The sequence below is a fragment of the Canis lupus genome, chromosome 6, assembly GCF_003254725.2.
Source record: "Canis lupus dingo isolate Sandy chromosome 6, ASM325472v2, whole genome shotgun sequence".
Classification (NCBI taxonomy): Eukaryota; Metazoa; Chordata; class Mammalia; order Carnivora; family Canidae; genus Canis; species Canis lupus.
Window position 1 is genome coordinate 67,284,043 of NC_064248.1, and position 14,596 is coordinate 67,298,638.

At 32.7% G+C, this 14,596-nt stretch overlaps 2 long non-coding RNA genes across 8 annotated transcripts in view; one reads left to right on the plus strand and one right to left on the minus strand.

Annotated features, from left to right (window-relative positions):
• Positions 1 to 4,031, minus strand: part of LOC112641006 (uncharacterized) — an 87,284-nt gene extending 83,253 nt beyond the window's left edge. For all 7 annotated transcript variants that reach the window (XR_004816738.2, XR_007411571.1, XR_007411573.1 and 4 more), the window contains exon 1: positions 3,842 to 4,031. This is a non-coding gene — a long non-coding RNA (uncharacterized LOC112641006). The remainder of the gene's footprint in view (positions 1 to 3,841) is intronic.
• The window catches only part of LOC112641008 (uncharacterized), an 85,290-nt gene that overhangs the window by 57,912 nt on the left and 12,782 nt on the right, over positions 1 to 14,596 (plus strand). The window contains exon 4 of the long non-coding RNA XR_007411574.1: positions 12,011 to 12,184. This is a non-coding gene — a long non-coding RNA (uncharacterized LOC112641008). The remainder of the gene's footprint in view (positions 1 to 12,010; positions 12,185 to 14,596) is intronic.

Genomic DNA, 14,596 nt, shown 5'->3' on the forward strand with positions numbered 1-14,596 from the left:
AATACTCATCCTTTTTGTTCCTTCTGGAGGACTTCTGGAGCTTTCCAGATAACTTCTAGACTTTGTCTTTAAACTCACTAGACTTTTATAGTGAGACAGATGGATTATCTTTTCCAATTCTTCTCCCCCTCCCTATAATTAAATTAGACATCCACATCCTTTGTCAAGTGGTCTTGCCATGCCTGCCTTTACAATAGGTAAAATATATAACACAGTCATACTGACTTTCAGTTTAGCCTAGAAATTTTCTTTAACTGTAGGAATGTAGTGTAAGTAGATGTGAAATAAGCAGAGTTGAGCTGAACTTGTTTGTTTTGACTTGTTCTTTTGTGATTCTACCAACTATATTGAGAATAGGCTAGAATTAGCAGACACGTGTGAGAAAAATAAATTTCAATTGCTTTTAGCTTTTGAAATTCTGAGATTTTTAAGAAACATAATACTAGACAACGATTAAACCCACCAATAAAGTTATTTTATAATTACCTTTTTTAAAAGATGTTACTCATTTATTCATGAGAGACACACAGAGAGAGGCAGAGACACAGGCAGAGGGAGAAGCAGGCTCCATGCAGGGAGCCCAATGTGGGACTCGATCTAGCATCTCCAGGATCATGCCCTGAGTCAAAGTCATATGCTCAACCACTGAAACACCCAGTCAACCCTATAATTACCTTCTTATATAAATATTTCACATACAAAACCAAAACATATGAAATATAACAAGACGGTCACTATCAGTGAACTCATTATCCCACTTAAGAAATAATTCATTGCCAAAGCCACTGAAAATCCCTATTGATTCCTTCCTGATAACTTTATTTCTCTTTTATTAGGCATTTTGTGTTTATCATTCTATTGCTTAGCTGTAGAATGCTGTCATACATATATACGTACATTACATATGCAAAATAAATGTATATTATATGTGAATATGTCTCTATACAATTTTTAGACTTAACCATATTACTATGAATAAATTTCTTAGATTTTATTCATAGACTTATGATCAATTGATTTTTTTGACAGTAGTTGTATTGGTTGCTGAGTGTAGCTCTAAAAGCCATCAATCTTCTCTCTATTCTCTGTATTGAAATGTGGAAAGAAAACTAATTCGTTAGCCTCAACATGCCTAGAATAAGTACCCAAAAAAGAAACTTTATTTTATTTTTTGTATAAGTTAAAGACTCTCTTTAAAGTGTTGTTCTTTTGATATCAGGATTTAGGATTTTAATGGCCTAACTGATTATAATTACAGACATTTGTTCCATTATACTCATGAATGATGAATGATTAAAAAGGCAGTCTATTGAATTCATATTTTTCTAATCTATTTTTAAATTAGAGAACTCTGAGGCAGTAATTTAGAGTAACAAAGCAAAGATTGTTTTATGGTCCCAGACTTCTCCTTTATTTAATTAAAATTGCTTTAAAAATAATTATTGGAATAGGGTGTTTTGTTTAACAGGATATTAGAGCACAACACCTTACTGAGTATGCTTTTGAAAGAAGTAATGCTATTTTTCCCAAAATTATATGAGGAAGGTTGCATATAGGATGCACATTTCCAAATGTAATGTATACAGTGTTTTTCTTTGTTTTATGATAATGTAAATATTTAGTTTGATTTCAGGGTTTTGGTAGGTGGAACATGTACCTGAAATCAAAATTAAATTTGTTTTGTGAGACAAAGTTTTCTTTTTCTTTTTAAACTAAAAAGAAAAAAAATATCATATCACCAAATTAATTTCATGAAAATATTATCTTTTAATTACAACATGTAGTCTATGTTTAATCACAACATATACTGTATGTGTTATATGTTATGTAACATACATATTTTGTAAAGAAACATGTTTCTATTACAACATGTACATATTAGGACACATATCTCAAATGGTGATGGTCCTTATTGCATTTGTATTGAGATAGAAATGTTCAACTAAGAGTAGTTCAGTGTTTTTGCTAGTTTCTGAATGCCTTTTGCCGTAATTATTGGTGGCACTTTGGTGTGTGTACTCCACAGCTTAGCATCAGCCACAGAGAAGATGATAATGAACACAATTTAAAACATGAAACTTGGGGCAGCCCGGGTGGCTCAGCTGTTTAGCGCTGCCTTCAGCCCAGGGCTTGACCCTAGGGACTTGGGATCAAGTCCCATATCCGGCTCCCTGCATGGAGCCTGCTTCTCCCTCTGCCTGTGTCTCTACCAATCTCTCTCTGTCTCTATCTCTGTCTCTGTCTCTGTCTCTGTCTCTCTCTCTCTCTCTCTCTCTCCTTCTCTGTGTCTCATGAATAAATAAGTAAATAAAATCTTAAAAAAAATAAAACATGAAACTTGCAAATGCCCTGTGAAAGGGAGTATGGATTCATCATTGCTTGTTACTTTATTTGGACCTTCTTTGGGTTTTCATATCAGGTAGTACTACAAGATACAGGGATGTTCAAAAATATTTATTACCTTATTAAAGTAAACTGTCTTCCCTGCCGGTGGATGATACTTTATAGAAAAAATTCAAAATCCTATAAACTTCACGGTTGGAGTCCTGCCACTTTTTAGCTGACAACACTGTAACCATTACTTTTATTCTAATTTTAAGGACAGTAGTAGCAGCACTTCAATTAACCAATTAATCAAAATAATATTCAAGTTTCTGCACATCTAGTTCGTAAAGGCTCTCCCTATTGCACATTATTTCAAATGAATGCCACCTCCTGCTATGGTGGGTGTTCAGCTGTCCTAGAAAAGCACAGTAGTGAGCTCTTTTCATTGCAGTGAAAAAAGTTAACAACATTGACACTTAAGTGACCATAATTAGTCCATTGAGATGGATGTGGGAACTTTGTACCACTCCTAATGTCATTGTCACAGACTTATGACACCCTTTAAATTGCTGGAGTTCATTGGTTCATTTTCCAAATGGTTTTCTCACTTAGAATGCCTAGAAGCCCAATTTAAAAAAAAATAATAATAAGGTCTAGGCTACTTTCAAAAACAGCCTCAATTGAAGAAAGTCTAAAGGGAGGGCTTACATCTTTCACATTGCAGTGTTTTTCTCAGCGTTTGTATGAAAAAGACACATCAAATGACCATATAGAAAAAACACATCCTTATAATTGATAACATTAAATATTTAGCAGTGCAGAAGTGAAAATTTAGAGATGAGTTTTCCATGAATATGAGTTAAAAAACATAAAAAAGTAATAAAAAGGCAAGTTCTGCCCTATTCAAACCAGTTCTCCAAAAGGTTTGACATGTTTTATGAAACTAAGCTTGTAATAATAATAAGATATAAAATATCTTTTCAATTTACATATCGTGCAACTAACATACCAATTTTATTTTAATTCCTTTGTATAGTAGTAGAGAAAAATATGCTAGTGTGTAATTGTTTTTTATATGAATATTCCTATAAAAGTCTATTTTTAAAATGCAAATACTACTTTAAAAACTGCTTTAGCTAAATTTCCCTTAAAACGTAAGGAACTCAAAATGAACTATCAGTAAATACACCCTAAAATTCATAAGCAAATTATTGTGACTATAAAGGAAAGCAGGAAGTAGAAAAACAGAAGAGACAGGGTTATAACACACTAATAAGTATGAAAGAAGTGAAATACTGACTAACATCATGCAATTTCTCAGCTGTTCACTGTCTCCTTTGAGCTGGCATGGAAAGCAAACAAGAGCTATCAGAAATCAGAAGAGTTGGTCATCAAGTGAAGAAATGGTTGAATTCTTTGATTTTCCAAAGCAACAATATTATTTGTAAGGACTCCAGCAGTTACTAGAGGCACCCAAAGGTTTTAGAGAGGTTCAAGAACATAATATCAGACTCACACTTTCAGAATGTGTTGCTTCACATCAGAAGGAAACTTTAGTATGCAGCTGATTGGAGAGAACCTGGGACACAAACAACGTTATCAGAGATCTGTTTCTCCCTCTCTCAGTTCTGCGTATCTGGGAACATAATCTTCTGACTATAGTGATTTTCCATCTCCTGGAAAAGAGAACCACCCTCACTCTCAAATTAGTCACCCATCTTTATGATGCATGCTGTTGCCTCAGTAACCTCAGAAGAAAGAGCTAATCGTTCCATTTATTTATTTATTTTTAAAGTCCTAGCATTGACCTATCTTTTGTGATGTACCCATTCTAGAGTGAATTAGACTGGACAGAGTCACAAGAGTATTCTTGGGAAAATACCACCCAAAAACATGTTATTGATTTCGTCATGAAAAAATAAAATTCTCCTACCAGAAAAATGATGAAAGAGGTACTGAGTCAATGAATACAGAAATTGAATAATCATCCCATAGAAAGAGAGGGATTCTGGACACTAAAATCACATGAAGTTGTTATTGGTCTTATGCAAGATTTTAATACAGATTAGCTTATAGATGTTTTGACATTAGACAAAAGTCACAAATAATTAAGAGAAGTCAAAAATGCTCACTCACATGAAAATAAGACATATCAAACTACCTTTCTTTATACTTTGGATGGGATGTCCAGATTGGTAAGTGAAAAATACCTTTAGAGATACAGCACTAAAATTTTAAACTACTGAGTAACAGGATGACATTTGTACTTAACTATTTTGCTAATGGCAATTTCTTAAATAGACTCACCAGAAAAATATTCACGATAGGGTCAATATTAAAGTGAAAGAAAGAGGAGTGCCTGGGTGGCTCAGTTGGTTACCTGTCTGCCTTTGGCTCAGGCTCTGATCACAGGGTTCCTGGGTCAATCCCTGCATCAGGCTCCCTGCTCAGTGGGGAGTCTGCTTCTCCCTCTGCCCTCCCCCTGGCTCATGATCTCTCTCCCTCTCTCAAATAAATAAGTAAATTAAAAAAAAAAATCTTCAAAATATGTAAAGTGAAAGAAAGAGTTTAATCCTAATCTTGATTAAGATCAAGATTAGGAGTTTAATCTTGATCCTAATTCAAATTCTTTTCTCAGTATTTTGGATGAGCATATGAGAAATAGGCTAGTAATATGTTATAGAAAGCTTGGAGGGAAATGATATACTATATATTGCATACTGTCATATGTGAAGTCTCAAAAATATCTGAAAGGAATAGATAAGTAAAATGAACCTGATGAGATAAAAGTTAATCTAAATCTTCATGTTAAAAAACAAACCAACAAACCTTTTACATACACCATGAACCTTAGAACCTTAGAAGTAAACAATGAGGATTAACGGGAAGCTTTATCAAAAGGTCAAAGGAGGGGTGCCTGGGTGGCTCAGAAGGTTAAGCTGCTGACTCTTGATTTTGGGTCAGGTCATGATCTCACAGTAGTGAGACAGAGGCTCATTTCAGGCTCTGCGCTCAGCTCGGAGTCTGCTTTAGATTGTCTCTCCCCCCAGCCCCTGTTCTGTCAATTTCTCTCTCAAATAAAGAAATCTTAAGAAGAAAGACTAAAGGACATTAACCTGAAGCAATTTCAGCACACATTAGCGATGTTATATTTTCTGCTAAAATGAATTAAAATTATCATTGGATATATCAACAAAGTCTCATTTTCTGATAATAATAGGTGGTACTGTCATAATCTGAGAGATGTACTGATAGATTTGAGTATGTGAAGGGATGGATTATTGAGACAATATAGGATGTGACCGTATCTCGATTAAAGGGAATAATATTTAACAGAAAAGTAAAAACCACTTTACATACTTGAAAGACTTTTACACAGACTTGCTCTGTGTGCTTGTAAAAGTTATATCCAGAACTTGTATTTGGGTTGTAGAAGTCAGATGCACAATCAAAGACACTTTTCCCCTGAATTATGTATTTTTAGTTTTGAAGATATATTTTTATAATGGCTTTATTAATTATTTAATTTTCTACAATAACATGATTCAATATGATATTCAATATAATTCAATAATGACATCTTCTGGTGTCATTTCAAGACAAATCCACACAAAAGGTATATGGTTAGACGAGATAACTTTGAATCCCAGTTCAAAATATTAATGCTTTGGATTTCTTATAAAATTATTCATGACTGAGGAAGCAGGATATTGGAAGTATCTGGTTGAAAGAGTAGTTTTCAAGGCAGGTCACAGAGAAATGGCCTGGCTAGCTGGCAGTAGGAATTTGTGATCATTCCACAAAGAAATATATACCTAAAGACTGAAAAGCTCAGACTCTTTGGAGGTTTATGAGATATGAAAGAACCTTCTGTCTCTAAAAATTGTTTTAGGAAATTCCAATACATAGACAGTCTTTAAAAAAAAAAAAACAGCTATGAAGAACAATGAAAATAGAGATTAACAGTTGGAGTTACAGTTAATAGCAATTAGGGATTGTTTTCTTCTTATTAATGAATACTTAGTACATTGGCATTCAATATGTAGGTGAATTGAAAATATATTTTTTTAAAAAAAGGAATAGCTGACATCCATTTGATACATCCTAAAGCACACATTTAAAGCCCTGTATGTTTTGTTTCATTTATATCCCCTATTCCCCAGCAGAGATAATCACTATTCTTAACTATATATGTAACTTCCCCTTGGTTTTATGCATTGTTTTTTTTTTTTTGTGTGTGTGTGTGTGTTTAAAAAAGATTTTATTTATTTATATTATTTACTTATTTATTTATTTATTTATTTATTTATTTATTTATTTATTTATTTAATAGTAAGATGGATAGCATAAGTGGGGGAAAATACAGGTGGAGAGAGAGAAACAGATGCCCCACTGAGCAGGGAGCCCAATGCGGGGCTCATCCCAAGACCCCAGGATCATGACCTGAGCTAAAGGCAGATGCTTAATTGGCTGAGCCACCCAGGTGCCCCTATGTATTGTTTTATCAAAACATTTATGTTTGTGTATATGTTTTGCATGCTTTGGTATTTATATAAATTGATTTCTGTATATATATTTTGCACATATTTTATATATACTCTTCTGCTACTTGCTTTTTTAGCTTAGGGATTTATCCATGTTGTTGTATAGCTGTAGTTCTTAGATTGTCACTACAGCACTGTATTCCAGTGTATTTTATAGACTCAGTCTTCTCCTGATGGAAATGTGTTTGTTTCCAGTTTTATGTATGACTCTTTGCACAAATACAAGTCCATTTTTACAGTCTTGGTTCTCAAAATATGTTATCCTGCCTGACCAGCAACATCATCTGGGAACCTGATAGATATGCAAATTCTGCATCACCACTCCATACTTTGCAAAATTAGAAATTCTTGGGGGAACTGGGGGCAGGGAGGCCCAGCAGTCTTTAAGCAATCTGTGTGGGTGAATCTGATACACATTCAATTGCAAAACCCATTGACTTAGAGCATATGTGAAGGAAAGAAATTACTAGGTCATAGTTCTTAAATCCTCAAGCTTATCAGACAACCTACATAGTTTTCTAAAATGCTGATACCAATTTCCAGTTTCATCAACAGTTATATGAGTTCCTATTACTCCAGTTCTTCAAAACATCTGGTGTTGTCTGATTTTTCCAAAAGTTTGCCTACATAATAAGTGTAAAATATTATCTCATTGTGAATTTAATTTGCTCTTCCACAATTTAAATGATAGGTGTGCATATTTTCTAATTTTATGAGATATTTTTACTTCTTCTTCTACGAACTTCTTTTAACTTCATTTTAAAATTGGATTCATGGGCAGGCTGGGTGGCTCAGCGGTTTAGCGCCGCCTTCAGCCCAGGGCGTGATCCTGGAGACCCAGAATCAAGTCCCACGTAGGGCTCCCTGCATGGAGCCTGCTTCTCCCTCTGCCTATGTCTCTGTCTCTCTCTTTGTCTCTCTCATAAATAAATAAATAAAGTCTTTAAAAAAATAAAATAAAATTGGATTCATTGTCTCTTTTGGTGGATGAATTTTTTAAAAATTGCTTTTGCTTTTTTTTCTTCCTTCTTTGGAATTGTAATATATCTCTATACTAATCATTTCTTGATTAAATGTGTGGCCAATATTGTATCCCAGTGTATAGCTTATCTTTTAGTCCTTTTTACAATGTCTTTTGATTCATTGGAGTTTTTTATTTCAATAGAGTTGAACTCATCATTTTCTTCTCTGATGGTTTGTACAAATTTTTAAAAAGGTTTTACTTTCATTCCAGTTATCATACAGTGCAATATTAACTTTCTCTGTACAATATAGTAATTCAACTCCACCATAGGACACCCAGCGCTCAACACATAACATGCTCCTTACTCTCCATCACCTATTTAACTCATCCTCCACCCACTTCCCCTCTTAAAAGAGGTTAAAATGGTTAAAACCATTTGTTTGTTCTCTATAGTTAAGAGTGCATTTTATGTTTTGCCTCTCTCTCTTTTTTTTGCTCTATTTGCTCATTAGTATTGCTTCTTAAATTCCACATATGAGTGAAGTCATACAGTATTTGTGTTTGTTTCTCTGACTTAGTTCACTTAGCATCATACTCTCTAGCTTCTTCCAGGTCATTGAAAATGGTAAGATTTCATACTTTTTATGGTTGAGTAATATATACATATATCACTTCTACCTTTATTCTTTTTTATCTTCACATCAAGTGTTGGGATAGGCATAGGGAAAGATTTTTTTTTTAAGTAAATTCCAAGCCCAATGGGACTTGAATTCATGACCCTGAGATCAAGACCTGAGCTGAGATCAAAAGTCCAATCCTTAATGGACTGAGCTTTCTAGAATTTTTTATCTTGTTTAGAAAACTTCTTTGAGGACATGAAAATATTCTACACTTTTTTATTATAAAAATAAATTTCGAGGGTTCTTTAAATTTTTCATCTCTGAAATTTTCATCTGAGTGCTAAGTAAGGATCCTTTTTATTTCCATAAAAATATCCAGTTGCTCAAGAAAATTTTTTTTCAACAGCTCATCAGTCTCCAGTAATCTTCAATGGGATATTTCTTACATGCCAAGTTTCTGTATGTATATATATATATATATATATATATATATATATATATATGAACTTTTTAAAAGATTTATATTATTGTTCCATTGCTTAATACTTCAATATCTACTACAGTCTCTTTCTGCCTTAAAATAACTTTATACTAAGCCATAATACTATAATTCATATTACTCCACCATATATTTTTCATCAGGAGCTTCTTGGTGACTTATGACTACAGGCACATACACAGACACACAGACACACACACACATAGCATTTTATTTAGTTGGGCATTTAGCATGTAGATAATGGGAGAATTGATATCTTCATGATACTAATATTTTATCCATGAGTATGGTATATTTCTTCATTAATGGTTGTCTTAAAATCTTACCATAGACTTTCATAATTTTCTCCATAAAAATAAAACACAGTTGTGAAATACTACTGGGTTCTTCATATTATTTTTTATTGCTCTAATAATTATCGATGTCTATAAAAACAGTTGTCCTTAGGCTTTGCATTTTATTCAGAATGTTAATATATTCTCAAATAACTCTAGTAATTTATGTAAATTATTTTGAAATTTTAATGTAGACAAGTTTTTTTCTTTTTTCTTTAAAAAAATCTTGATAGTTTTTGTTTTTATTATTTGTTTTTGTTGTTGTTTGTTTGTTTGTTTTTGTACTGACCAGGACTTCCAAAATCATTTTGAAGAGAAGAAGTAATACTTGTATATTTTCTCATATACATCTTTTTTAAGTAATTTTTTTCAGGTTTTGGAGATTACACTAATAGTGTCATAAGAGTCTTTTTTAAAACAGATATAGATGACTGATCTTATTGAATGCTTTTTTGGTATCTATTATTATAATCATATTTTTCATTGTTAGTGCCCTAATGTAATGAATAACCTAAGTAGATTCCTTAATTATAACTTATAGTAGCATTCCTGGTGTATACACCTTCCCCACTATATATATATATATATATATATATATATATATATATATATATATATATATATATTTTATACTTTGGTGATTCTATGTCCTTATATCTTTAAATTTTGCTTCCATGCTCATAATTCTGATTGGTCTGTAAATTTTCCATTCTCTTAACATTTACTTTTGTCTGGCTTTTAAATGAATTGAGACTAGTGAAGATTTTTTTTGTCTTTGTTTTTGTTTGGTTGGTATTGGTGTCTGTTTGGGGATATATTTATAATTATGAATTTAATTCTTTCAATAGTTTCAGATTATTCAAATTTTGGACTTGTTTTAATAAGTTTGATGATTTACATTTTACTAAGAATTTCTCCAATTCATCTACATTTTCAAATGTACTGGCTAATATTGCTCACAGTTTTCTCCTCTTATTATCTGATATATTTTGCATCTATATAAATAAGTCTCTTCTTTATTTCAAATAATCTTTATGTTCATCTTTATATATATTTCATTAACATCACATTTTACTTCTCATTTAGTCTTTTCTAAGTACTGAAAGTATCAGAACTTTTTGTTCAGTGACATCCAAAAAAAATAAATAAATAAAACCAAAAAAACAAAACAATTAATTACAGATTGCTACTTTATCTCTTTTAGATTAGTGTCTACAAATTGTGGCTCCCCAGTTCTCAGTAAATATTTTTTAAAAGGAGTTGATTTACTGAAGACTATGTACTCCTTGAAATTCAGATCCCCTTTCCTTTGGAAACTAAACTAAAAATAAGCTCATTCTGAAAATAATGGTATAATGATTCAGCAATGGATTACCAGAAAATCTTTTGTGTGTTATAATGAAAGTAATATAAAATAAATTTGCACATACATAATAAGCACATTACTCATTGATTTAGAAGTTCTACTCTGTCTAATATAAAGATGGTAACGCTAGCACTAGCAAACATGAATTTCCTTTTTTTTAACATTAATTTCCTAAGCATGTTCACCAAACCCAGTGTACTTACCCCTGTTTGAATATTAGAATTACCAGAGGAGCTTTAAATACACCAGACCAATTGAATAGAAACATCCCAGTGTTGGGTCTGAGCCCAGGAGATTCAAATATCCAGCAGAGTTGAAAACCACCACCATAAGTTATATATTTGTGAAACCCTATGCCTTAAATTCATTTGTAACATTGACCTCCATGGTTCTTTATTAAAAGAACAGACTATTGAGGTCAAAAACCACTGCAGCTAATAGCAGAGAGTTCTTCCTGAACTAATTCGACCATTATAAGACACTTCAAAAGTAATTTCCTAATCTGTATTTTTACACTGTTTAAAATGCTTAAATGGTATGCTGCATTTTGTCAAATATTTTCTCATGTTGTAGAATTAACTGTTTTATGTTTAAGAGTATATTTATCTTACTTTAAACTCTTTCCTGACATTAGTGAATGCTAATATATTTTTAATAAAACTAGTCAGTTAATCTCAGTTGGTTAAGGCATGTAGTCAATAATACAAAAAAATGACAGAGGTGGGGGTGTTGTGTGAAACTGACATTTAAAGTCCTTGTAACAGGATATCCTCAGACTTCAGTGACAGATGGGGCAGAAGGAATGGGTGAGTAAAACATAAATTGCTTTAATCCATAAAGAAATATACTTTAAAAATGCATGTATTTATTTGAAAGAGAGTCCATGAAAGGGGGAAGGGGCAGAAGGAGAGAATCCTCAAGCAGACTCTCAGCTGAGGACAGAGCTCAATATGGGGCTGGATCTCATGACCCACAAGATTATGACCTGAGCTAAAACCAAGGGTCTGAAATTTACTCAACTGAGCCACTCAGGTGTTCCAAGAAATACATAGCTTTGTAAAAGAAAATTTATAATGTTGATATAGTTGCTTCTGTTCCAATTTAACTTGCATTATGTAGCCATTTGTTTTTCTTAGCTGAACGTGTTTTTATCAATTGAATCAGGTAATTTCATTCCATTTTTTCAGTAATTACAAGACATAATGTAATCATTGTCCTGATTACTTTCATAAACTAAAAGGAGTTGGGTCATATTTTTTATGACAATTGTGCTGTAATGTAATTTCCTTTTTATTTTGGAGGGGAAAATAGTGTAGTCTTCAGTAACAATTGTCTGGTTTTCCTATTTACTTTTGAGGAACCCCTCCTGTTCTCAGCAATGATGAGATTTGTGTCATTATCCAGCAGCATAGATGGGAACTGTATCCGGCCTGGCTATCCAGCATAGTTCATATAATTGTACGTATGCAGTAGAGAGGCACAGTGTGGGATCCATGACCTAAAGCAAGCCAAGGACATTCATCTCTTACAGGTAAGGTTATGAAGATGGCAAAAGATGACCATCTTTACAGATGAAAACAAACAAAACAAAACAAAACAAAACAAAAACAAAAAGCTTGACCAATAATGAAACCAAGCAATGAAAGCAGAGCTGAGAACTAAATCTTGAAAGAGCCCCAGTGATATAATTCCAGTCTTTGGAAACAAGGGTTTCCCACATGCTTTTTAAGAATGTTAACAATATATCCCCTTAGTTGGTTTTTGTCACTTGTAAGAGGGTTTTGATTAAAAAATACTATTAATGTTTAACTTCCATCACTTTTATATATTATAAATATATTATATTATATTTTATATAAGTATTATAAGGAGTATTATAATACTTATACTTAATAAGATACTTATTATAGTATCTTAAGGACTAATCAGGAAAGAAAAATGTAAAAGTTGCCAGTTAAATGAATCTCAGTTTCAAAATTGTTAGTAAAACTAGTCAAATAGAAACAAAATTGGTAATGCAAAAATTGAGAAAGTAGGTTTTTGGGAATGACACATGATAAAATGTGAAATTATAGACACTGAGGCAGTAGATGGTATGCTCGAGGTTGTAAAGAGTCACCCTTTCTCCCATGGTAAATTGTTGGATACTGCAACTCAGGGCATGTGTTTATGTAGGTTGAGACATTAAGAAAGTTGATATAAAATGAAGATATTTAAATTAGTTGGCTAATTATCATGTCTGACCTTAAGTAAATTCCTGAAAATGAAATAATCTGACTTGAGTGGAACATTGAAGGAAGAAGAAACAGCTCCACTTAGAATTTTTTTGTGTGTCCAGTGTTCAACATTCTAAGAAATCTGATTGTAAGAACTTCATGTATATTTTAGGGCTGAAAACCCCACATGCCAACCTCCATAATAAAGAAAAAAAATGGAAATAAAACATGAGGTAAGATGGGTTCCAAGATGGAAATAAGATCTGGCCATGGGTAACCTCCCAGGTATCTTCGGATTTACCCCGACTACCTACACATGATAAAAAAAAAAAATAAGCCCATGATTTAAAAAATGATAAAAATAAAGAGCAGCAAATAAATAAATAAATAAATAAATAAATAAATAAATAAATAGCAGCATACTGGGATTCACTGAGGCAGGGATAGATCAGCTTTACTGTTTTAGAGGTGAAGACCCAGAGAGAAGGTGGAGACCCATTACACTAAATGCAAGAGATTTGAGCAAAATATTTTCAAAGGCTATTGCAAAAAAATATATATATAGACTATATATATAGACTATATATAAATATATATTTATTTTATATTATATTATATTTTATTTATATTATAATATATATACTAAATATATATACAAACTAAATAAATATATATACATAGACTATATATATATATATATATATATAGAGAGAGAGAGAGAGAGAGAGAGAGAGCTTTTAATCTTTAATCCAAGCATATATATATATATAGTCTAATACTAGGATTGAAGATTAAAAGCTCTAGTCCTTGGCTCTGGTAATTACTCCAAGGAGTGTACAAATTGATGGGAGGCCAACATACGTTTAAGTGAAATTCATTGTATTGCCCAATAAATTCCCAAGCTGGGAAACAAAATCTTATGACTATTTAACTAACTCCTAAAGCAATCCCCAGCCCCTGTAATACAAAACTGCACCAATAGAAAATATAGAATAAAATAAAAATACAATAAATAATAAAGGGGGTGCCTGGGTGGTTCAGTCGGTTAAGTGTCTGACTCTTGATTTTGGCTCAGGTCATGATCTCAGGGTCGTGGGATCAAGCCCAGTGTTGGGCTCTGCACTGAGCATAGAGGCTGCTGAAGATTCTCTCTCCCTCCTCCTCTGCCTCTCTTCCCCTCACTCTCTTTCTCCCTCTCAAAACAAACAAACAAAAAAAGCATATCTGTACCAATAGGAAGGCAATGCTAAACCACAGCAATCACCAGAAAGGTATTTTTTTCAAATATCATTCTCAAAAGTGATGTTCTGGACAATGCAATTGTGAAAACTTCTGAAAGAACCAAATCAAGAACAGGAAGATTGATTGTAGAGAGCTTTCTTCACTGCACAGCAGGGAGTCTTTGCTATATGCACACAAAGGACATTGTGCCTGGTAGGAGACATAAATACTACATATTCTTTCTCTACTTTCCCTGTCCAAATTAAAGTTTTTATTGAAGATGTCCTCCTCAGTCACTGTAACAGTACATTGAGTATGATGAGGATGCATTCCAGGCCAGAAGAAGTCACTCTGACCCTAAGCAAAAGAATGGCTTATTAGTTAACCAGATTAGATTAGGTGCTGGCTGCAAGTTAAGTGCATGAGATAGTAGGTAAGACCATACTAGGAAGAGTTTGAAATGTGTCTGAATTAGTTTACTGTATAGTTGTACCATTGTCAAGAAA